Source organism: Microtus pennsylvanicus, chromosome 11 (genome assembly GCF_037038515.1).
Source record: "Microtus pennsylvanicus isolate mMicPen1 chromosome 11, mMicPen1.hap1, whole genome shotgun sequence".
NCBI classification, from domain to species: Eukaryota; Metazoa; Chordata; class Mammalia; order Rodentia; family Cricetidae; genus Microtus; species Microtus pennsylvanicus.
In genome coordinates, this window is record NC_134589.1 from 46,288,025 (window position 1) to 46,314,148 (window position 26,124).

Below are 26,124 nucleotides of genomic sequence, written 5' to 3' on the forward strand. Positions count from 1 at the left end.
AAGTAGCAGAGGGCCATGTCTACACCATAATGGTCAGATACAACACAGAGGACAGCCCTTTCACCATCAGTGATTCCAAGACACACTAAACGACCGAGACCCATTTTAAAACTTTATTTTATGTGCTTGGGTATTTTGCCTGCATGTATGTTTGTGCAACAAATACATGCCTGGTGCACAAGGAACCCAGAAGGCAGTGTCAGATCCCCTGCAACTGGAGTTACAAATGGTTATGAGCTGCCATGTGGGTGCTGGGAATGAAACTCAGGTTCTGTGGAAGGACAGACAGTGCTCTTATCTGATGAGTCAAATCTCCAGCCCCAGCCACCCCCATACCTATTTTAAACTTCATTTCTGAATATGAACGGACAGGTGAAGGACTGTTGTGGAGCTTGGACTGTCTTGGCTCATCACCTCACTGCTGTACACACCAGCTCCTCTATTCAGAAGGCAAGCCCTCTAATGTCAAAGATTACATTTTGACCTGCTCTACAAGACCTAGTTTCAGGACAGGTTCCAAAGCTACAGAGAAATCCTGCCTCAAAAAACAAAAAACAAAACAAAACAAGAAAAGATTACATTTTGTACTTCTCATGTTTCCCTGGGAGGGTGCTGAGAATAAAGAGGCACACAACAGGATACTGGGAAAAGACTTGTAGGCACAGAGAAACTCACTGGAGACTATAGGAACAGATGATACAGGATGATCCATATCTTCTAAGGCAGGGTGAACGAGTCAACACTATGGCATGTGGCTGGTGCATGCACACCACTCATTTGTGCCACAACTTCATTCTCTGCCATCTTCTCCCCTGCCCAGATGCCACTCACCTTTGGCTATTGTCACCATAGGGTGGAATATTAGGCTAAATATCTGACCACATTCATTTAAGAGGCTTCCCTGAAGAGGCTTAGAACCTCTTGAGCTTAAGAGGCCTGATCTTGGGATACGTCCCTGAAGGTCCTGCCTTGGGCCAGGGTAGGTAACCATGGTTCCATCGTGTGTATTTAAACGTGTGATGAGGAAGGCTACAAATACAGAAGCAGGGTCTAGAAGGCATTAAAGAACAGAGCTGAAATGAGTAATAGCCTGGCAGGCAGCACGCACAGTGGCCTGCCTACATCCCCAGTCTCTCACTTGCAGAGGAAACTTCTGCATTTCCACAAGACTGCCAGTTTCCTCTCTGTGGTCTAATTTTAACCACCTTGTCGTTACAGTGTGTGTCAGCCACCTGACCCCATTATGACCTCTGACCTTATGCCCCAGCTACTGCTTGCACTATGTAGAATTATGTAATGGATCCAGGACTTTCCTTTCTGGCATGAGACTGCTGCCACTGAATGGAATGGAGGAAGTAAAGGAGTGAGGAGAGGAGAGAGAAGGAGTTTGCAATGGTCCTTGGCTCACCTGGATGGTCAAATGGCTATATGAGCCCCAGTTCAATCTGTAGCAGAAACCTGCTCAGGAGAAGACAATGTCTTATGGGTGTATGCTCAAGCAAAGAAACACCTTTGTCATTAAGGCAGGCCCTGGGTGGGTACATGGCTCAGGAAGCAGTGTGATTCCTGGCCAAGAGGGAGAAAGGCCACATGTGTGGACGTGGGACTCCTGGAGATGGGGATTTCCAGGGCACAGCAGGAGCCTGGGGTGCAGACATCCTGAGCCTGCCTGCAGCACATCCTTAGAGGTTCAGTGGGAACTATCATGAAGAAAGACAAGTGAAAAGGAACACCCACCCTGCTCCAGCTTTCATTTCTATGCCTTTTAGAATGAACCTAGTTTCCCTGCGAGTTTTGTCTGCTATGGTCATTCATCCTTGCTATTAAGGGCCATGACACTACTGTGACTGCTCAAAGAGCTCTGCTCCAATGGGGCATCTTAAGTTGGATGAAGCGGTCCAAAATGGATTCTACCTGTTTATGTAGAGACAATTCAACCATGTTTTGAAAGAGTATTTTTTTTCATTGTAATCTAACCAGCAGGGAGAACAAATAAAAGTTGGACACAGTATTCTTAGGTTTCTAAAGTACAGTGTAACAGTGAGAAATGTACTCAAGTTATTTAGTAAACTGGGAAGATGACAAGCAGAATGTGTAGAGCTTGCCCAAAGATTCAGGGAAACCTATTTCTAGCCTGCTGGGCTGGTTTGAGAGTATTCTGCCATAGAGTGGGAGGAATAAGTCTGGTAGAGAGAAAAACATAGTACTCTTGACCCTGGAGTTCTACAGGAGACTCCTGGGAATTTTTTCCACACAAAGGGACTCTAGTAGTTGAGTCAGAAAGGGACAAAACAAACAAAAAAAAGTTTAGTATGTTAAGGGATACATCAAGATGGAGAAAGCCTTTCAAACCACTTGCTTTAAAAAGCAAACTCCAAGATGATCTCTGCTCGGCAATGAAGTTTCTCGCAGGAGAGGGGTTAAAGGTTAAAGGGGTTATAGGTTCTCTGCTTAGAGAGAAGAGAGTACCAATGAAATCGATGATGTAATTGCCAAAGTAACTCCTTCATGAGCATGTATTTCCATTCTCTGTCAATGAAAAGCACAGAATGTAAATGGTATGTCCACTGCTCTTTGCTTTGGGCACTCTACATTTTTTGAGGAGAAAGCTGGAAGGACAGACTTCCTCTGGGCTGTGATGACAGGGCTGGCCTGGAGTGGGGGGAGGGCTGCTAGACGGAGAATGCCCTGGGAGGCTTCTCAGTAAACCTTTCTGGGAGCGCTTCTAGAGGAAGACTTACTCCAGAGTTAATGGACAAAATGTCTCGCATGAATCATTCCTGCTTTCAACAGAAAAATGGGGTTAGGTGAGGGAAGACCTGAGGGGGGGAAAAACAGCACCCTAAGAAAGCCCCTTTCTATCTCCTTGAAGGTTGTCTAAAGCGGCTCCCTATCAGGAGCAGGAACCTAAACCATAAGCTTCAGGGTTCCAGCTATCTATCACCCCATCAAGTCCACACACAGAGAACCCAGCAGAAAGGAAAACTGAAAGCTTGATGTGGAGAGGTGATATCACTGTCTGTTCTGTCCCAGGCTCAGTTCCTTAGAGAGAGATAATGTGAGCAGGTAATGAGGTGGGGGCAGGGGCTAAGTAAGAGGCAGGTCTGCAAAAAGCAGAAGAAATCTTTCGACTGACAAAGGAGAATGTTGGTCTACCATCTAGGGTATTTTACATGAGAAGGTGGATAAGTAAGAATGGTGAAAACTGAGTAGAGGTCCACACAGAAACAGAAAAGAGACTGATGCTACTTTATGGACGGTGGGAGAGAGCAAGAGAGAAGGGGACCAAGCACTAGGCATCACATAGTGATGTAAGCTGAGTTCCAAAATGCAACACCTCACAGCAGCCTTGGGGAAGGGAGAAAACCTGGACTAGGCAGGAAATAGGAGGAAGGGTTGGAATGCTGACATGCCTCTGGAGCAGACTGGAGAGCTCAGAGCCCACAACAGCTGGTTATTTTGCAACATTTCTTTCACTAAACTTTTGGTTTAGGGGAATCAGAACATCAGAACTTACACTACAAACCAGTTCTTTTTTCTTTTCTTTTCTTTTTTTCCCTGTTCTTAAAAGTTCAGCTTGCACATTCACTGCTCCTCTGGTAAAAACAACAACAACAAAAAACACATGGGTTTTTCCCTGCAAACTTAAGTTTACAGGTTGTTTTCTTGTTTCTCTAAATGGAGTCAATTATTCTCACATTTGTTGAAACCTTCAATCGAGCTTTATAGCTTGTTAATTTTATAAAATGTCCTTAGAGCAAATAAGATGCAGACAGAAGTGAAGTCTTGCTGAGATTATTAACAAACCTTAAAATAGACTCCAAATCTACCACTAATGCTGGTAAAATACAGGCTGCTTGGCTGGATTCTGAAGTCAATTAGCAATGGGTTAATTATCATCTTTAATAAGCCAAGCCTACAGAATTGGCTATAAGAAACTGAACTCACACTAATGTGTTTTCTTCATAGATCAGGAACTTTTAGCTATGTGGGACTCACCCTCACTAGAGACTGAGGGTGGGAAGCACACTTCTGTAGCTGCCAAGGGTGGATCAGCTTGAGGAGTCTGCCAATGAAAATTCAGATACAAGAAATAAAGAATCCCACACAGGGAATCCTCTGGAGCTAGAAGGACAGAGGAAATGGTTTATTCACATTCCTAGGGGGAGGGGCTTCCTGGCAGGGAGCAGACTCTTAGAGGCAGGAGGGAAACTGGCCACAGGATGCACATTCACTCTGAAGACAGAGGCAATATCTTAGGACCAGGAGATACACACTCATAGTCTGAGTCAGAAGAAGCAGGTATAAAATGCAGCGAGGGTCAGGGGTCAGAGGAGTAAGAGAGTAAGAAGCTGTACTTGGGCTGGGTGACCAAGATGAGATGTAGAAAAGCAGGAGTCCTGTATACCAGATATATCTCTGATGACTTGGGCATACAGTGTCCAAAAGACCAACTGAAACAGCCTCTCTTTCCTGATCCCATTTCTAGCAATATGCCAAGCACGGGCCACTTCTTGGTTACCTCTGATCCCAGTGTCTATATCTAGCCTTCCCTAGACCCTATGGTTGACCTGTATAGGCGAAGAGAGGTTCAAAAGGTCACAAGACAAAGTGCTAACAGGACTGATCAACCCACAGCAGCCACAGCATTCATGACCTGGGTCCCATCCCTATTTCTTCAGAGAAGGCAAAGTGAACTATCAAAGAGAAGCAATCAGACGCCCGTTCTCCACACACATACGTACCACATGTACACACACAGGCACGACAGCAGCAAGTCTCCTAAAGACTGACTGACAAGAAGTGGCAAACAGGGCAAACAGGGCTGGAGAGATGGCTCAGAACTTAAGAGCACTGGCTGTTCTTCTAGAGGTCCTGAGTTCAATTCCCAGCATCCACATGGTGGCTCACAACCATCTATAATGAGATCTGGTGCCCTCTCCTGGTGTGCAGGCAGAATATTGTATACACAGTAAATAAATAAATTAAAAAAAAAAAGAAGTGGTAAAGGTGAGGTGGAGGGCTGGAGAGGTGGCTCAGTGGTTAAGAGCACTAGCTGTTCTTTTTTTTTTTGGATTTTTCGAGACAGGGTTTCTCCGTAGCTTTTGGTTCCTGTCCTGGAACTAGCTCTTGTAGACCAGGCTGTCCTCGAACTCACAGAGATCCGCCTGCCTCTGCCTCCCGAGTGCTGGGATTAAAGGCGTGCGCCACCACCGCCCAGCTAGCACTAGCTGTTCTTACAGATGTCCTGAATTCAATTCCCAGTAACTACATTGCATCTCACAACCATCTATAATGAGATCTGGTGTGGACATGCAGGAAGAAGTCTATACATAATAAATAAGCCTTTAAAAAAAAAAAGGAAAAAGGGGCTGGAGAGATGGCTCAGTGGTTAAGAGCATTGCCTGCTCTTCTAAAGGTCCTGAGTTCAATTCCCAGCAACCACATGGTGGCTCACAACCATCTGTAATGAGGTCTGGTGCCCTCTTCTGGCCTGCAGGCATATACACAGACAGAATATTGTATACATAATAAAGTAAATAAATGTTTTTTTTTTGTTTTTTTTTTTTTAAAAAAAGGAGCCGGGCGATGGTGGCGCACGCCTTTAATCCCAGCACTCGGGAGGCAGAGGCAGGCGGATCTCTGTGAGTTCTAGACCAGCCTGGTCTACAGAGCTAGTTCCAGGACAGGCTCCAAAGCCACAGAGAAACCCTGTCTCGAAAAACCAAAAAAAAAAACAAAAAAAAAATAAATAAAAAAAATAAAAAAAAAAGGAAAAAAATAGGTGGGAGGATTGGGTAGTAGTAAGGTTACTGAAAATTCAAAAGGCGCGGGAGCTTGACCACTGGGAAAGAGGTACTAACTGCTGCTACTTCCTAGCTGTGCCTCTAAAGACAAGTTAATTTCTCAGAGCCTCTATTTGCTCAAACTGTTTCTGAGGTGTAGAAGATACAATGATTATCAAATAGTTAACAAGGTGCCTGGCCTTAATAAATGCATGGTTGAAGCTGGGTGTTGGTGGTGTACGCCTTTAATCCTAGCACTTGGGAGGCAGGTGGATCTCTGTGAGTTTGAAGCCAGCCTGGTCTACAAGAGCTAGTTCCAGGACAGGCTCTTAAAAACAAACAAAAAACTACAGCAAAACCCTGTCTTGAAAAACCAAAAAAAGAGTGGTTGTTATTTTCTTCGTCTCTGCTATATTCTGTTCACAGGTGCCTAGCACCATTGAGAGGTTTAGAAGCCGGACTCAGGTAAGGAGGAAACAGAGCTGGAGGACAGACCAGAATGCTCACCTGGTTATTGACACTGCTGTTAAATCTTAACTCACAATTAAGGTGCTAGACTCAGGCTTCTGAGCAGGTCGGCTGGTGGAAAGAAGGCCTGGCCTCTCTCTAGCAGTCCTTTTTCTCTTCCTGTTCTCCAAAGACCTGGACCTAACAACAGGCATAAACGCATTCTATAGGACTTTGGAGAGGACCTAAGGGCCAGGACAAGCAGGTCACTAGTAATACAAATTATCAGAAATAAAATCCCACCTTAAGTCAAAATTCTAACCCCTTACAGTGGTGTCATGGGTGGTAGATTTGCCTTAAATAAGGATCAGCAGGATCTTTGCCCCAGGTAGCCTGACAGAAAAGTAATGATGAGAAAATACCCTCTACTGAATTTTTAACCCACCTGAATTTCCTGATCTTTTCAGCTAGGTGCCTGAACTTCCCAGAGCAGAATATGGCTTGCTCTTCATGGACTTTTCCCAGGGAAAGAAACTATTCTCTCATAGCTCTGAGCTCCGCTGTTCTAGCAAGGTGTACTCTCAACAGCTAGGGCACCGCAGACGGCAGGCTATAGGCAGCAGTAGCTTGGGCTGAAGTCCAATCCTGCTTCCCCTACAGAGTGCTCTAGAGAAACCACCCACACTGGCAGGGGTTGGGGAGGAAACTGGCACTGCCAACATAAGCCTTTCAGGTCTGGCTGGCTTTAGCTGGTCTGAAACATGGACTGCAGGCAGGCTCTTGGGCCCTCAATTACTGAACCAGCAGGGGAGGCTGCAAGCTCAGGCCCTGGGGAAGAAAGTATTCTTCTGTCTTAATTTATTTGCCACACTGACAGTGAGTTCTGGGCTAGAATCAGGATCTAGTCCAATGGATCTCAACCTGTGGGTCATGACCCCTTTGGGGTGGTGGGGGGTGTCAAATGACCCTTTCACAGGGTTGCCTAAGACTATATGCATATCAGACCTTTTTTTTTTTTATTTTTGAGACAGGGTTTCTCTGTAGTTTTTGGTGCCTGTCCTGGAACTATGCATATCAGACCTTTACATTACAATTCATAACAGTAGCAAAATTACAGTTAAGAAATAGCAACAGCCGGGCGGTGGTGGCACACACTTTTAATCCCAGCACTCTGGAGGCAGAGGCAGGCGGATCTCTGTGAGTTCGAGACCAGCCTGGTCTACAGAGCTAGTTCCAGGACAGGCTCCAAAACCACAGAGAAACCCTGTCTCGAAAAACCAAAAAAAAAAAAAAAAAAAAAAAAAAAAAAAAAAAAAAAGAAATAGCAACAAAAATAATTTTATGGTTGGGGGTCACTGTAGCATGAGGAACTACACTGAGGGGTCACAGCATTAGGAGGTTGAAAACCACTGATTTAGGTGCTCTGAGTGACATTCCTACTTGCCTTCCAGATAGCTAGTAGCCCCACCCCTTTTAGGTTTGTGTTCAGGCTCCTTCACCAAACCTGTTCTTAGTTTTAGTTATTCTGGGGGCTGGAGAGATGGCTCAGTGGTCAAGAGCACTGGCTGCTCTTCCAGAGGTCCTGAGTTCAATTCCCAGCAACCACATGGTGGCTCACAACCATCTGTGATGAGATCTGGTGCCCTCTTCTGGCCTGCAGGCATACATGAAGGCAGAATGTTGTATACATAATAAATAAATTCTTTAAAAAAAAGTTTTAGTTATTCTGTGTGGAGAGATAATGTCCTTTTTGAGTCATAGACAGCATTTGACAACACAGGCAACACTCAATCAGCAAGTATTTACTAAGTGCCTATTGTATGTATAAGCATCATGGCTTGGGATCTGGGATTCAACAGAAACTACAAGGTCCCTGTTTCAGTGGGGTAATGGTCACACACATACTAGGTAAAAAAAGAGACTCAATACCTACAGCACTCAGACAGAACTCTTAGTCTTCTTTCCCCAAAGGAGGATATATGTCTTACAGATACAGAGGCCTAATACACTGCTGCTTTATGTCTTTCAGGCTGATGGTTTGTGAAAAGTCAGGACAGAGACCTTCCCTAGGTCCAGCCTTACTACAAAACAATTTCTAACCTCTTAGTGCTTCCCTAGTCTGTGCAATCATGACTTCCACATAGGTCACCACTACTGTACTTCTATTACTTCCTAACCCTTGACTCCAGGCTCCAGGCAATGACCCCTTCCTCTACTGCCATTTGCTCCCTCTGTGACTTGGCAAATTTTACAAATGATTCTCCAGGCTATAATGACTTTGCCTATGCAATCACTTCATCCCTCCATTTTCTTTTTTTTTTTTTTTTTTTTTTTTTTTGGTTTTTCGAGACAGGGTTTCTCTGTGGCTTTGGAGCCTGTCCTGGCACTAGCTCTTGTAGACCAGGCTGGTCTCGAACTCACAGAGATCCGCCTGCCTCTGCCTCCCGAGTGCTGGGATTAAAGGCGTGCGCCACCACCGCCCGGCTTCCTCCATTTTCTTTTAAGCTTGATAAAACTTCCTTCCTTCCTCTCCTCCCTTTGAGATAGACTCTATCTCAAATATAATTTGCTCTCATACACATGATCCTCCTGGCTCAGTCTCTGAAGCACCTGCTTGATTTTAAAGCCTTTCTTTGCAAGAAGCCAACTGGCCTTTATCTATCTTGCCCTGCTACACCCATAAATCTAAGTAAGGACTTATATCACAAGCCAGGAGTTATGCTAGACATCCTGAGTACCTAAAACAGAACAAAACCAACACAATCCTTGATTTCACATGACTTTCAGTCTAGTAAGGAGCCCAACAACAACTAATAAAATGTTTTGGCCTTTTTGTTACCTACAGGCCAATGCTTGCTTCTTTTTTCTGGTCCTATTTACAGTTCAGTTCTTTTTCTTTTATCTTTTCTTCTTTTCTTTTTTTCCCCAGACAGGGTCTTTCTAACTAGCCCTGGCTGTCCTGAAACTCACTATGTAGATAAGGCTGGCCCTAAACTCACAGAGATCATCAGATTGCCTCTGCCTCCCAAATGTTAGGATTAAAGGTATGCACACATGCCCAGTTCAAAATAATTTTTATTATCTAAACAGACAAGTTTTAAAAAATTCTATGCCATGGTGGTGGCACACCTTTAATCCCAGCACTCAGGAGGCAGAGGCAGGGACATCTCTGTGAGTTCCAAGACAGCCAGGTCTGTGTAGAGAGAGACTCTGAATCAACAAAACAATTTATATGCCTATTAATAAAAAATTCTGTGGGCAGTGGTGGTGCACACCTTTAATCCCAGCATTTGGGAGTCATATTTCTGTGAATTCAAGGCCAGCTTGGTCTATAGAATGAGTTCCAGGACAGCCAGAGCTAAACAGAGAAATGTTATTCTACAAACAAAACAAAACGAACAACAACAACAAAAACAACACAAATCTGTTAGATTTGCAGGCCTGACCATGCAGTATGAGGTCTGTTACCACTAGAAATATATACGAGGGCTCACTTTATAAACAGCATGGTAGTACATACTTGAAACACCAGCACTTAGGAGGCAGAAGAAGGAGGATCAATAGCTAAAGGATAGTATTAGTCAGAGCCTGTCTCCTACCAAAGAAAAAAGTGCTCATTTTCTAGAAGAATCCATTTTTGGAAATGTCTATTTCTTGTAAACCCAAATCTGCCTCCAATACATCTAAATTTTTTTCTCTGGGGTTCCATTATAAATGCTAACTTCCACCAGACTGGCCTCAAATAAAAAATTATTTGAGATCTGTTGTATTATACAATCCCGTTCCGTATCTACTTCTCACTTTAGCTGTCTCTTCAACACCCTGCTATTTCACTAAGACTAATATCCCAAATTCTTTCACTAAAATTAACTTAAAGCAAATGCCTACTTGAAAAAGTTAATTCTTTGACAAAATAAGTTGTCCTTTTATCATGTGTGCTAGATACTATCTAGTGAAAGTGATCTCTATTTGTTGCTTATTTTATTGACAATATAAATGTAGCACAGGGCATGGTGGTATAAGCCTATAAATCCCAGCACTTGGGAGGTAGAGGGAGGAGGATCAGGAGTTTAGGGCCATGGTGAACTTGAGGCTAGCATGAGATACCCGAGACTTTTATTTCCACTCTCATCCCACAAAGTCCTTAAGCCAGTGGTTCTCAACCTTCCTAATATTGTGACCCATTGATGTAGTTCCTCATGTTGTGATGACCCCCAACTATAAAATAATTTCATTCCTACTTCATAACTATAATTTTTCTACTGTTTTGAATTGTAAATATCTGATATGTAACCACAGTGTGGTCACGTCCCACAGGTTGAGAACCACTGCTAAGGCAACCTGAGAATAAAAAGAGACTACAGAGTCTGTTCCAGTGCATGTGTGCAGACATACACAAGGCAGGCAGATCAAGAGATAATTACATATCTTGATCTTTTATCTACAGTAGTCTAGAAGGTACAATATAGGAAAAAAGATTATAAATATATATTTTTATTCACAAGACTTAAATCAGTATTTTTATATCCTTAATAATGTTAAGTAATTATGCCTATTTATTAAATAACTAAAATAAATTGGTCTGACAATATAAGATTGCTGTGTTATAGAGTATTTGAGTGTTTACGGATACTTTTTTAAAATATTTATTTGTTATGTATACAATATTCTACCTATGTGTATGCCTGAAGAAGAGGGTACCAGACCTTATTATAGATGGTTGCTGGGAATTGAACTCAGGACCTTTAGGAAGAGCAGGCAATGCTCTTAACCACTGAGCCATCTCTCCAGCCCTTTACTGATACTTTTTAAGGTGTCAAGTAAACTGCTTAAAATTCCAGGTGATGGTTTATAAAGCTGGTAACTGTAACAATAAAGAATGAAGAGAATGTTAAAAAAAAAAAAAACAGACCTGTGGGCTGGAGAAATGGCTTCATGGTTAAGAGCATTTGCTGTTCTTTTTTTTTTTTTTAAGATTTATTTATTTATTATGTATACAACATTCTTTCCATGTATGCTTGCATGCCAGAAGATGGCACCAGATCTCATTATAGATGGCTGTGAGCCACCATTTGGTTGCTGGGAATTGAACTCAGGACCTCTGGAAGAGCAGTCAGTGCTCTTAACCTCTGAGCCATCTCTTCAGCCCCGCATTTGCTGTTCTTACAGAGGGCCTGGGTTCAGTTCCTAGCACTCTGATGTTGACTCACAACTGTCTGGAACTCCAGTTCGAGGGGGTCCAATTCTGATCAATTTCTCCAGGCACACAAGTGGTATACATAAATCTATGCAAGTAAAACACTCATAGACACACAAAATAAATCTTAAAAAAAAAATTAAAGTCGGTAAGCACCATATATGCCCTGGCCGCAGAGAGCATAGTACAAGTCCTTCCTTTCTTGTTCTTATCTGGATACCTAATCTTTATCTGTTTGCTTTAAAAAAATATTTATTTATAATCAGAACCTGGAAACAACCTAAATGCCCCTCGATCAAAGAACGGATAAGAAAAATGTGGTACATTTACACAATGGAGTACTACACAGCAGAAAAAAATAACAACAGCTTGAATTTTGCAGGAAAATGGATGGAGCGAGAAAACATTATTTTGAGTGAGGTAACCCAGACACAGAAAGACAATTATCACATGTACTCACTCATAGGTGGTTTTTAAACATAAAGCAAAGAAAGCCAGCCTACAAACCACAATCCCAGAGAACTTAGACAACAATGCAACACTAAGAGAGACTTACATAGATATAATCTACATGGGAAGTAGAAAAAGAGCCGGGCGGTGGTGGCGCACGCCTTTAATCCCAGCACTCGGGAGGCAGAGGCAGGCGGATCTCTGTGAGTTCAAGGCCAGCCTGGTCTACAGAGCTAGTTCCAGGACAGGCTCCAAAGCCACAGAGAAACCCTGTCTCGAAAAACTAAAAAAAAAAGAAAAAGAAAAAAGAAAAAGACAAGATCCCCTGAGTTAATTGGGAGCATGGGAACCTTGGGGGAGGATTGAAGAGGGGAAGGGAGAGGCATGGAGGAGAGCAGAGAAAAATGTAGAGCTCAATAAATATATAAAAAAAACACATTTATTTATGGTGTGTGTGTGTGTGTGTGTGTGTGTGTGTGTGTGTGTGTGTGTGTGTGTGTATGTGTAATGGTGCACAAAAGTGGAGGTGAATTTGCAGGAGTCAGTTCTCTCCTTCAATCATGCAGGTTCCAGAGATTAAACTCAGGTCGTTGGCTTTGCTGACTGCTGCCTTTCCTTGAGGAGCCATCTCCCTGGCCCTGTTTTGTTTTTGAGACAAGGTCTTGCTATAAAACACAGGCTTCAAATTCAGTGCAGGATTACAGGTGTATGCCACCACACCCAACTTTAGTTCCTTCAACAGACTAAATGACATTGCTTTTGTTCTTTAAAAAGTTGTTAAGCCTTTTAAAAGCAGCTCATAATAACTCACAGAGTTCTGTCTACTTCTGAGGGCTGAGATTAAAGATGTGCACCACCATATCTGGTTTCCCCTTTTCTTTATTATTCTGACTTTAGGACAGTATTTTAACAAGTTAACCAAGGTGTCCTTGAACCTGCTATCTAGTTTAAGGCCCTGAACTTCCAGTTCTCTTGCCTCAGCTTGCAGTGTGTGCTGCGGGCAGGTGTGGCTTACTGTCATCATGTTACTTCTACTGTAGCTAGTCGAGTATTTAGATGGAAATATATCATCTGAAAGACACTCCCTCTCAAGTTCACACCATCCATAAACTTGGCCAGTGTGTTGATACTTTTCGGTATTTTTCTCCCATTATGATGCCCTGATTTTTTCTGCTAAGATTCTTGAAGGTAGGTATGTGTATATATGTATATAAAATAAAATCCACTTGTAGTATCTAACACCCTGTGGGTGCTTTGCTAATGTGGATGACTGATCATGGCAGGCAGGTGGCAGCCTTAGGATAACTTTAGAAAGCATCAAGGAGAGGGTGCCAGCCACATTGTATAAATACAGGCACTTTGAAGTTGTAAAAAAACAGACCCCTAGGCTGACTCAGAGATGCTTCTCTACTAGGGTGCTGCTCTGCTTGTGGAGGAGACGCAGACTTGCTGAGTGATAGATACCCTCTGCCAAACAGCCTACATAGTTCCAAATGTGAAATGAGCCCTCAAGAAGCAGAACTCTCTGGGCATGTATTACCTTGTCTTTAACTGGAGGCACAATGCACTGAGACAAAAGGTGAGATTTAATGCTCTCCAGAGTACTTATGACATGCTTTTTAAAATTTTTTCCCCCTTTTCTCTTTTGGTACTGGGATTGGGATTGAATTCATGGCCACGCATATGCTAAGCATATGCTCTGCTACTATGCTAGAATTCTAGTGTTCACTGTCATGATTTGAAAAACAACCAACCAACTGAACCCCATCAGGAGAAACCCCATAACACATTTAAAAATATGGATAGAGAACTCCCTGAGATTACGGCTAGGTAGTAAGCCATTTTCTTTTATTTTTTTTAATATTTATTATGTATACAATATCCTGTCTGTGTGTATGCCTGCAGGCCAGAAGAGGGCACCAGACCTCATTACAGATGGTTGTGAGCCACCATGTGGTTGCTGGGAATTGAACTCAGGACCTTTGGAAGAGGAGGCAATGCTCTTAACCTCTGAGCCATCTCTCTAGCCCCCAGTAAGCCATTTTTAAATTGGGTTAAATGGGTGAGCATTAAGTTAGTCCTGATTCTAATGTGACCTATCATATCTTGCAATTAGAAACAAAACACAAAGTCTATCATAGTTCAAGAAAAGGCATAAACAAAGTAGCCGAGTGTGGTGGCCCATGTGCTTAGGAGGCTGACGCAGGTGGATCTCTGTGAGTTTGGGGCAAGAGAAATCTATATGGCAAGTTACAGGCCAGCCAAAGCTACAAAGTAAGACCCTATCTTTTTGTTGTGTAGTAATAAGGGTGGCGGCGGGGCTGCGTCCCCAACACCCCAGCCGCCTGCTCGGCTAGCTTATGCCCTGAAATAATTACACAGACACTGTATTCTTTTAATCACTGCTTGGCCCTTTAGCTCTAGCCCTTACTGGCTAATTCTGATATCCCGATCAACCCATCTCTAATAATCTGTGAGCACCAGTCTTACCGGGAAGATTCTAGCCTAAGTCCATCCTGGGTTGGAGCTGGGGCATGGCGTCTCTCTGAGGCATCTGCTCCGGAGAGGAGAGCTGTGGAGTCTGAGCTCACTTCCTCTTCCTCCCGGCATTCTGTTCTGTTTACTCCACCTACCTATGTCCTAACCAATAAAATGGGCCAAGGCAGGTCCTTTATTAGCCAATGACCTTCCTCCATCATTGTTGTTGTTCTTTTTTTTTTTCAAGACAGGTTTCCAGTACTCAGGAAGCAGAAGCAGGTGGATCTCTCTTAGTTGGAGGTCTACAGAGTGAGTTCCAGGACATCTAGGGCTAAACAAAAAACCCTACCTCAAACCCACCCAGCAATCACAGTAAGCACTTGTAACTGCTGAGCCCTCTCAAACTCCAGAATATATACACTATTTATTTTATTTTGCCTGTATGTACACTGGCAATGTAGACTAGACCAGACTGGCCTTGAACTCACCAAAGATCTGCCTGGATTGTGCCTCCTAAGTACTGGAAAAGGTGTGTGTAACACCATACCCAATTCATTTTATTTTTACTCATGTATGTGTAAATGAGTGAAGGTGTACTCTAATGGCAGATATCCTGGAGCTGGAGTTACATGGAATTGTAAGTCACCTTACATGGGTACTGGGAATTGAACTTGGGTCCTCTAGAAGAGCAATACCCACTCTTGACCACTTAGTCATCTCTCCACCTCCCCTTAAGAATTACTTATGAGCCGGGCGCACGCCTTTAATCCCAGCACTCCCGAGGCAGAGGCAGAGGCAGAGGCAGAGGCAGAGGCAGAGGCAGAGGCAGAGGCAGAGGCAGAGGCAGAGGCAGAGGCAGAGGCAGGCAGATCTCTGGGAGTTCAAGGCCAGCCTGGTCTACAAGAGCTAGTTCCAGGACAGGCACCAAAACTACAGAGAAACCCTGTCTCGAAAAACCAAAAATAAATAAATAAATAATTACTTACAAGGACTGGAGAGATGGCTTAGAGGTTAAGAGCATTGCCTGCTCTTCCAAAGGTCCTGAGTTCAATTCCCAGCAACCACATGGTGGCTCACAACCATCTGTAATAATCACAACCATCTGGTGCCCTCTTCTGGCCTGCAGGCACACACACAGACAGAATATTGTATACATAATAAATAAATATTAAAAAAAAAAGAATTACTTACGAGCCAGGCAGTGCTAGCACATGCCTTTAATGCCAGCACTCAGGAGGCAGAGGCACAGGGTCTTTGTGAGTTCCAGGACAGCCAGGGTTACACAGAGAAACCCTGTCTTAAAATACAAGACAGAATAAGAAATACTTTAAACCATTATTCATTTTTATCTTGTGTGTACAGTGCATGCTTGTGCATATAGAGTTTAAAGTTGATATTTCTTTTATTGTGCTTTTTCCCTCCCCCCGCCCCCCTTTTTTTTGAAAGGCAGAGTTTCTTGTTGACCACAGAGCTCAGTGACTGACTAGCTAGTTAATGACTTCTGGGGACCAACCTATCTCTGTTCTACCCCCCAGCACTAGGGTTATACATACACATCATTTGGCTTTTACATGGATGCTGAGGATCCAAATGCAGGTCTTCATGCTTGTGAGGCAGGCACTTTACAAACTCAAGCACCTTCACATTTTTTTTCTTTAAATTTTTTTTTAGACACAGTTTCTCTGTGTAACAGCCCTAGCTGTCCTGGAACTAGCTCTTGTAGAGAGCTGGCCTCAAACTCACAGAGATCCACCTGCCTCTGCCTCCTGAGTGCAGGGCCTAAAGGCGTATGCCACCACCGCCTGGATGTTGAGATTATTTTTGTATGTGTCTGTGCATGTGTGTGTAGGTGCACGTTTGTGCACATGTGTATGGAGGCCAGAGGATGATACTGGTTGTCTTCCTCAATTGCTATTCATGGTATTGTTGCTGCTGCTGCTGTTGTTGTTGTTGTTGTTGTTGGTGGTGGTGGTGGTGGTGGTGGTGTGTGTGTGTGTGTGTGTGTGTGTATACTCATGTGAAAGCCAAAGGATGACTTTGGGGGCCTTGTTCTTTCCCCCCTTTGAGATGGGATCTTTCACTGAGCCTAGAGCTAGGTTGCCCCAGCAATCCTTCTCTGTTCCCTATAGCTCTGGCTTTTTATGTGTGTCCTGGGATTCAAATCAAGTCCTTGTATTTGTGAAGCAAGTGCTCTTATCACTATACCATCTCCCTACCCTCTCTCTACCTTAATTTTTGAAACAGAGTCTTTCACTGAATACAGAATACACAGACTAGGATAGACTGGTTGAGAATAGTTGTTTTAAAGGCTAAAAGGTTAGTGAGGCATAGTGGTTTATTCTTGGAATCCCAGATCTTGGAAGGCTTGAGGCAGGATGATTACTATGGATCTGAGGCCCATCTGGACTACATAGTGAGACCTTGTCTCAAAACAAAACCAACAACAAAATAATTAAATAAATAAATAGATGTTGGAAGATTATGTGGAAATAGTCACAATGTTAATTCATCCTTCAAAATACAACTCTTTTCTAGCTAAAGTGGATGTATATAATCTTACATTATTTTCTTCTTTTTGTGGTACAGGGATGGAACCTAGATTTCAATTGTGCTAGGCAAATACTTTACCACAGATATACATGTCTACATTACTATTTTCCATTTATTATTTCTGTGTATGATGTGCGTGCGTGTGTGTTTATGCATATGCCACAATGTACATGTGGAGGTAGAGGACAAAGGAATCAATTCTTTCCTTCTCAGGTGGGATCTGGGGATTGAACTCGGTCATCAGAATTTTTTTTTTAAGATTTTTTTAAATATTTATTTATTTACTTATTATGTATACAATATTCTGTCTGTGTGTATTCCTGCAGGCCAGAAGAGAGCACCAGACCTCATTACAGATGGTTGTGAGCCACCATGTGGTTGCTGGGAATTGAACTCAGGACCTTTGGAAGAGCAGGCAATGCTCTTAACCTCTGAGCCATCTCTCCAGCCCCCTCATCAGGATTTTGTAATAAGGGTTTTATGGCTGGGCTTTTGTGCTGGCCTATACCTTATTGTTTTTGCTTTGGTTTTTTAGATAGTCTCACTATGTTGCTTAGGCTGGCCTACAGCTTTCTGTGTTGGTCTCCTGAGTAGTTGGGATTATAGGCATGTACCACTGTATTCAGTTCATAATTTGCATTTTCTTTCTTTTTGAAAATGATTTTTTTTTTGGCCTGGTGGTGGTGGTGCACGCCTTTAATCCCAGCACTTGGGAGGCAGAGGCAGGCGGATCTCTGTGAGTTCGAGGTCAGCCTGGTCTACAAGAGCTAGTTCCAGGACAGGCTCCAAAAGCTACAAAGAAACCCTGTCTCAAAAAACCAAACCTCCCCCGCCCCTAAAAAAAAAGAAAATAATTTTTTTAAAATTTTGTTTTGCTTGTATGTATGTCTCTGTGAGGGTGTTGGATCCCCCAGAACTGGATTACAGGGAGTTGTAAGCTGCCATATGGGTAGAAATTGAGCTTGGGTCCTCTGGAAGAGCAGCCAGTGCTATTTCTCCAGTTTCCCATACTTTGCATTTTTTATGGCACTTTTACAATCTTGAAAATCCTTAGCAACCTATGAAACAATTACTACACTAGATCCAGGTAACAGATATAAGGAAACTAAAATTCAGCTAAATTAAATGACATGCTCAACAAAGCTAAGATCTGAAAGCAGACATACTCAACTAACTTTGTAGTCGAAGGCTCCTGTAACCTCATAAGCTGTCTTCTTGGGTGAGTGCTACTGGGCTTCCTAAGGCACAACAACAAAATCCTGGGTGCTCCACTCGCCTTTAACAGCTATGGCTAACACTCTGTGAACAGCTAATATGTGCCAGGCAGTGAGCCAAAATATTTGCAAACTAATTCACTTAATCTCCACAACAACTTTATAAAGTAGGTACTTCATTACTTCAGTGACCCAAATGAAGACATCAAGGCACAGAGAAGTGAAGTACCTTCCTCAAGGCTATACAGCTAGTAATGAATATGATTCTGGTCTTAATTCACTATTCTAACATCCCACAGCTTTCAAGGGTCCAGAGCATTTGTATATGAAGTAGAGCTCTCACAATTTCCACAAGGGAAAAGATCTGATTCAGTATGGAAATTCACAAGAAATGGAAAGGGACAGTCTATTGTTGCTGACTTTTCCTCCCCATGGCCCTTTCCTCTATAGAAACAAGATCTAGTTATGCAGGCCTCAAATGGTCTTGGACTCAAGATCCTTCTGCCTTAGGCTCCTAAATGCTGAGACTAACTATCCCTAGCCATTGTTGCAGGTTCTTTCCTTCCTCTCCTTCCTTTTCTTTTTCTTTTCTTTTCACTCCCCCCCGCCTCTCTCTCTCTTTTCCCCCGCAAGACAGGTTTCTCTGTAGCTTTAGAGCCTATTCTGGAACTAGCTCTTGTAGACCAAGCTGGTCTCGAACTCACAGAGATCCGCCTGTATCTGTCTCCTGAGTGCTGGGATTAAAGGTGTACACCACAACCCACAGGGCTGTTTTGTTTCATTTGTTTGTTTGTTTTGTTTTTTGAGACAGGGTTTATTTGTAGCTTTAGAGCCTATCATGGAACTAGTTCTTGTACACCTGGCTGGCCATAAACTCACAGAGATCTGCCTGCCTCTGCCTCCCGAGTGCTGGGATTAAATGTCTGCGCCACCTCCCAGCCCTTCTTTCCTTTTCATGTGGTGGGCTCATGTATATGTATGTTTACATGTGTGTAGATATATGTGTATATGCTAGTATGCGTACACGAGGAGGCCTGAGGTTGACTTCAGGAGTCCTTTGGTCACTCTCTGACTTATTTATTGAGTCCAGGTCTGTCAATTAACTCCAAGAGTTCACTGATACAGCTAGTCTGGTTAGTCAGCTTGCCCCCATAACTCCCTGGTATCTGCCTTCTGAGCACTACATCCACCTGGTATTCACATGGGTTCTGGGGAGCCAACCTCCAGTCCTCACACTAAGCAGCAAGTACTTAAACCTCTAAGCCAACTCTCCTGGAGTGGGACAATTGTCTATATTCTGTCAATTATATTTTAAATAAACACTGATTGACCAGTAGCCAGGCAGGAAGTATAGGCAGGACAACCAGACAGGAAGTAGAGGCAGGTCAATCAGAACAGGAGAATTCTGGGAAGGAGGAAGCCCATTCCTCTGCAGTCCTGTACAGACACAGAAGAAGCAAGATGTGACTATGCCACTGAAAAAGGTACTGAGCCATGTGGCTAACACAGATAAGAATACTGGACTAAAGTAAGTTATAAGAGTTAATAAGAAGCCTGAGCTAATGGGCCAATCAGTTTATGATTAATGTAGACCTCTGTGTGATTTCTCTGGGACTTAAACGTCTGGGGAACCAGGTAGACAGAAACCCCAACAACACTCTCTAGCTCTTTAAGCAGATTTCTTGAAGATTTAACTCCTAACACATTCCTGTGCAGCTAACATGCCATAGGAAGGTCTGGGGAAAGCAGGGAAAGACCACATCACACTCTTAAATTCTACGAATCTGGGCAAATTACTAAGCCTTGACTGAGAGATGCTAATGGTACTGAAGATCTCTCCAGAATTCTTTTTTTTTTTTTTTTAGTTTTCTTCTTTTTTATTAAAAATTTCCGCCTCCTCCCCGCCTCTCTTTTCCCTCCACCTCCCCCCACTCCCCAGAGAATTCTTTATGTAACAAATTTGTTTACTAAAAAAAAAATTGTTTACTGTTCCTGATAGTTCTCATCTAGGAGCAGAAGCACCATGAGTTTTCAGCCAGGCTAGGCTATAGAGTTAAGATCTTGTCTCAAAAAACAAACAAACAAATAAATAAAAATAGGGGCTGGAGAGATGGCTTAGCTGTTAAGAGCTCTTGTTGCCCTTGCAGAGGTCCTGGGTTTGGTTGTTAGCACTCACACTGAATGGGCTACAATAGTGTGCAACTCCAGTTCCTGGGGATCTGATGATTTCTTCTGGCCTCAGTGGCACACCAGAAGTACACTCAGGTACATACATACATACATAAATGAAAAATTCAAATTAGCAATTCATAATTGTTTATATTTATGGAATACAAAGTATTGTTATGATTTATGAACATGTTCATAACTTCAAAATCATGTTATTTCTTTTCTTCCTTTTTTCCCCTCCCCTCCTCCCACTCCAGGTGGGGTTTCTCTAAGTGGCTTAGAGCCTTGGCTGTCCTGGAACTTGCCCTGTAGACAGGGTTGGCCTTGAACTCACAGAGATCCACCTACTACCACTTGGTTCATTTTCTTTTTTTCTTTAAAATATTTTAATTATTTTTATTTTATGTGCATTCGTGTTTTACCTGCATGCATGTCTGTGTGAGGGTGTCAGGTTCCCTAGCACTGAAGTTACAGATAGTTGTAAACTGCCATAGGGGTGCTGGGAATGGAATCCAGGTTCTCTGCAAGAGCAGTCAGTGCTCTTAATGTTGAGCCATCTCTCCAACTCCCCATGTTACTTCTTCTTCTTCTTCTTCTTTTTTTCTTTTGGTTTTTCGAGACAGGGTTTCTCTGTGGTTTTGGAGCCTGTCCTGGAACTCGCTCTTGTAGACCAGGCTGGCCTCGAACTCACAGAGATCCACCTGCCTCTGCCTCCCGAGTGCTGGGATTAAAGGCGTGCGCCACCATCGCCCGGCCCCATGTTACTTCTTATAGTCAGAACATTTAAAATTTATTATTGAGCACTCCCATACTACTTTACTTCTTTATACTGCTTCTCTCATAATATGTGGATTTCAAAAACAAATTCAACCAACCAACCCAAACCCCAATGCTTCAGCTTCCTTCCACCTGAGGCTTTGTACCCTCTGGACATCAACTTCCTTCCAGTCCCTAGCCTCTGATAACCATAAACACTATTGTACTTTTTGCTTCCAGGAGTTCTATCTTTTGTTTTTGTTTGTTTTGATGATGCCAAGGTTTGAATCTATAGCCTTGTGCCTGCTAGGCAAGTGTCACTGAGCCATATCCCTCACGCATTTCTGTTATTTTACATTCCACATATAATTGAGAATCTATGGGACCTTTCTGTGCCTGACATATTCATGTACAATGCTCTCGCATAAGCTCTACCTATGTTACAAATACATGAGAGATTTCTTTTTCCTATTAAAGGCTGAATGTTATTCTGCTGTGTATGTACATCACACACACACACACACACACACACAAAAGCTCTTCTTTTTGTGTGGTATATGTACATGTATGCTCGCCTGTGTGTGCTCACATGTACGGAGGTCAGAGGGTGATTCTGGGTATCCTTCTCTATTGTGCTCTACCTAACACTACATTTTCATTTTCCATCCACTGATGAACACTTGAACTGACTCTAACTTGGCAGCTGTGACTAATGCTGCAGTGAACACGGGAGAGAAGGTATCTTCTGGGTAAATATACTAGAGTGCGATTGCTAAATGGCTTTCCATTCTTTTTTTTTTTTTAAGATTTATTTATTTATACAGTATCCTGCCTGTAGTCCAGATGAGAGCATCATGTAGTTGCTGGGAATTGAACTCAAGACCTCTGGAAGAGCAGTCAGTTCTCTTAACTGCTGAGCCATTTCTCCAGCCCATGGCTTTCCATTCTTCAAAGTCCCTATGATTCTGGACCTTACAGAGGAGGAAAGGAAAGACAATTTGCTACTGAGTTTGATGTTGGAACTCAGCTATTGGGGGGCGGGATGCCAAGAACTGGGTTTGGCCCTCAGGAATAATTAAAAGCTCACAATTTGAACTAATAACAAGAGGCTGGAGCTGGGCAGTGGTAGCGCATGTCTTTAAGCCCAGCACTTGGGAGGCAGAGGCAGGAGGATCTTTGTGGGTTTGAGGTCAACCTGGTCTACAAGAGCCAGTTCCAGGAGAGACTCCAAAGCTACAGAGAAACCTTGTCTTGAAAAAAAAAAAATCAACAGCAAAACCAAACCAAAAAACAAGAGGCTGGAGATGATGATTCTGGTGGAAAAAGAAGGTTCATGTTCTTCTCATATCACAAGCCACACAAGAAGATGTGGAGGATTTGAAGCTAACATTAGCATAAAGTTCTTCTCTGGCTAAAGCAGAGGAGGAAAAGGTGGACCGGTGTATATAGGTCCAGAATGGAAAATTTCAGTTGGTGTCTGTTGGCTTTCTGTGAGGCTTGGAAAGACTTATCCTGATGTTTTAATCACCTGTTTAGTGTTCTGGAGACTTTTGTCAGTGGCCTCACTGAGCTTGCTCCAGGAGGCAGAAGGGAGCTGCTAGCTCATGCATTATGCACTTGGGTGAGCTGTTTCTTTCCCATGGCTGCCTCCAACATCCCACAACTCCCTCTGGGCCACAAGGAGCTCATAAGTCAAATGAGACCCACAGAACACTGGGTAGGCTTTTAGGCTAACTTCTCATCAGCTCTGATGTCAGAAGGGATCCTTAAGAAGAGCAGAGATAAGCTGGGCGTGGTGGCACACATCTTTAATCACAGCCCTTGGGAGGTGGAGGAAGGCTACTCTCTGAGTTCTAAGGCCAGCCTGGTCAACAGACTGAGTTTCAGGATAGCCAGGGCTATACAGAGAAACTCTATTTTGAAACACTCCCTTCCCCCCAAAAAAGAGCGGATGCAAAGAGGCAAGGCAATCTCTGGCAACCAGTTCACACCTCTGTGTGTACCAGCAACACCTCAGAGAGGAGGCAGGCTTACTTTCCAGGAAAATCATCATATAGCTTAGAAACCCCTGGGTATCGAGAGTGAAGCTAGTCCACTGTGGAGGTTGAGGGTAGTGGTTAAGAGCAGTCATTCAGCATTGTATTTAAGCTGTCTGCACTTTTCATTGGTTATAGTTTCTTGAGGGTTGTAATATTCCATTTTACTGGAAAAGCTGGGACGTAGGTGAGGTAGTGAATGCACTGGCTAAGTACTGTGCTATTTGATAAGCACAGTAATCTTGTGAGATCTAAAGAGGAAACTGAATGGCAGAGAAAACCAGTGATGAAGCTGGATTCAAACTCAAGAGTTGTCTTAATCCAAAGTCTGTATTCAGTCCCACTACTTACTATGTGGCTTCTTAGGCAGGAAACAGTGTTCCAGCAAAGAGCAACAGGGGCACTCATGGAGGAAAAGAACTACTTCAAGTCATCACTTAAAGGCTAAAACACTTTCCCTAGCTCAGTGATAGCCCCAAAGCACCCAGGACAAAAAGAACAGTTATGAACAATTTGGATTTTGATGAACACAAACCAAACGGGTACTTAGCTAAGTTACACGCAAGAATAGAAAGTAAATAAAAACTTCTCAGGGTACCCAACTTAGAAATTTTGTCATTCAGATTCACTTCATTTTCCTAGACACAATATGGTTCAGACTTAGCTGACTAGTCAGCGAGCTGCACATAGTGAAGAAACTGGGCCTGGTAGGATGCTAAGACAATACCTACACAGGTATCTCTCAAAGGTCCTTGCTCCACACACCAGACATTGGCTCATGGCTTGTTTCCTGCCCTGTCATGCCAGAGTTTAAGGAGATCAGTTGTCAGCATGTTCTTTACTGGAAGGAGAAGGGAGGGAGGGGATCCTTCAAGGGAACTCTGTTAACCAAGTGAGAGAGACTATAGCAATGAAGAGCAAACACTACTCTTTGGAAATTTCAGAAGAATCTGCTTACAAAGGCTGTAGGTCCGAAGAGTGAGAAGGAAAAGAAAGACAGGGATACCATAATCTGAGGTCTAAATTCCCAGAGGAAAAACTAACTCAATGAGGACAAAATTGATTGGACCCATGTGATTATAACAGAAGGAAGGAGAGTGGGGAAATGGAAGGGTAAACTTTTATAGATCACTGTAGAAAGCAATGGGAAGATGATGTCGGGGCAGACAGAAAGCCTCCATGGCCTTGCTGACAGGAAGGGAAGAGTAAAATTCTGGGTCTTGTCCCTCCACAGGGACAATAGGCATCCAGTCCCCCTTCCCACCCGCAGTGTGCTAACAGGAATACTTCTTATCAGGTCAAGCAAGGTAGGAATCTAGACCTCTTGGAAGTTCATGAAGAATCAGGACTAAAGCCATGAGCCCAAACAAACAAGATTGCCATTCCTATGGGTTTCTAGGCTATAAAAATTGGGAGAGGCTGGGAGGTGGTGGCGTAGGCCTTTAATCCCAGCACTCGGAAGGTAGAGGCAGGTGGATCTCTGTGTTTTCGAGGCCAGTCTGGTCTACAGAGCGAGTGCCAGAACAGGCTCCAAAGCTATAGAGAAACTCTGTCTCAAAAAACAAAACAGAACAAAATAAAATAAATAAATAAATAATTGGGAGAAAGCTAAGCAATGGTGGCACACTCCAGTGCTAGAGAGACAGAGGCAGGTGGATCTTTGTGAGTTTGAGGCCAGTCTAGTCTACAGAGTGAGTTCTAGGACAGTCAGAGCCATTATACAGAGAAACCCTGTCTCAAAAAAAAAAAAAAAATCAAACTAACCAACCAAACAAACAAAATTGGGGGAAAATGCCAACTATAATGGTCTCTCATTGTCTTCTGTGGAAAATGGAGCATGTAGTGTTGCCAGTATAAGTTGCCTTGTAAATCTGAAAAGCAGTTGCTAGCTGCTAGAGGCTCACAGTGCTGAGGAGGACCCTCTATTCCTTTCTCACCACCTGAGCCTTTCTGCTCCCAGTCTGTAAACTTCTAGGGAAATGATGACAAACTCATCTTGAACCACCACAGTAAGAACAGTCTCAGACTTTGGCAGCTTCTTCTGGACCTCACTTCATTGTGCTGTATTCTTGAACAGCTCTGATGGAACAAGCCATCTGTGAGGGTTATTTAACTTGGAGCTGGAAGAGGGTGAGGATGTGGAAAAAATAAACCAAGCAGCCAAAGGATGGGGCCAGAAGAGAAGGCAGGTGGCATGTTCATGGGACTGTGTGCCAGGTTTGAGTGGGGTGGGACTGCAGAAGGAACGGCGTGGAAAGGAGGCCAGTAAGAAAAAGGCTGGAACGTCCACAGCATGGTTTCATTTCCAAAGTGGAGTTGTGTTCCTAAGGGCTGTAGGCTCTGGCTCGGCAAGTTTTCGTTTCTAGGAAAATCCTGGGGTGCTGTGCCTGTGAGAATACCTGCTTTACCTTCTGAAAAGTCACCAAAACAAGGCTCACTTTTGTGCTAGGCCTGTGTGTTAGACCACAGTCTAGTAGGATTTTGAAAACCTAAGACACAAGGCAATGACAATAGCTAAAAGGGGAGGGAATGGAAATGCTGGAAGATCTAAAGGTATTTCCATGAATTCCAGAAAACAACAACTAAAATTTCACGGTGACTTGGGAAGATACATTACCCTGTTGTATGACAGGATTGTAACAGCCCTTTGAGGGAAGAGTGCTATCAAGGGAGCGCCAAAGGGCTGTTATAATCCTAACAGAAATCTTCCCACATTGAAAACACCTATTATGACCTATACAAAGCTTTAAAAAATTTTTTAAAATATTTATTTATAGCCAGGCGATGGTGGCGCACGCCTTTAATCCCAGCACTCGGGAGGCAGAGGCAGGCGGATCTCTGTGAGTTCGAGACCAGCCTGGTCTACAGAGCTAGTTCCAGGACAGGTTCCAAAGCCACAGAGAAACCCTGTCTCGAAAAAGCAAAAAAAAAAATATTTATTTATTTATTCTGTATGCAGTGTTCTATCTGCATGTACGCCTGCACACCAGAAGAGGACATCAGATTTCATTATACATGGTTGTGAACTTCCATGTGGTTGC

The 26,124-nt window shown here is 43.2% G+C and overlaps 1 protein-coding gene across 3 annotated transcripts in view; it reads right to left on the reverse strand.

Moving 5' to 3' along the window:
• Smg6 (SMG6 nonsense mediated mRNA decay factor) overlaps positions 1–26,124 on the reverse strand; it is a 241,036-nt gene that overhangs the window by 28,868 nt on the left and 186,044 nt on the right. The gene's annotated exons all lie outside the window — the stretch shown is intronic.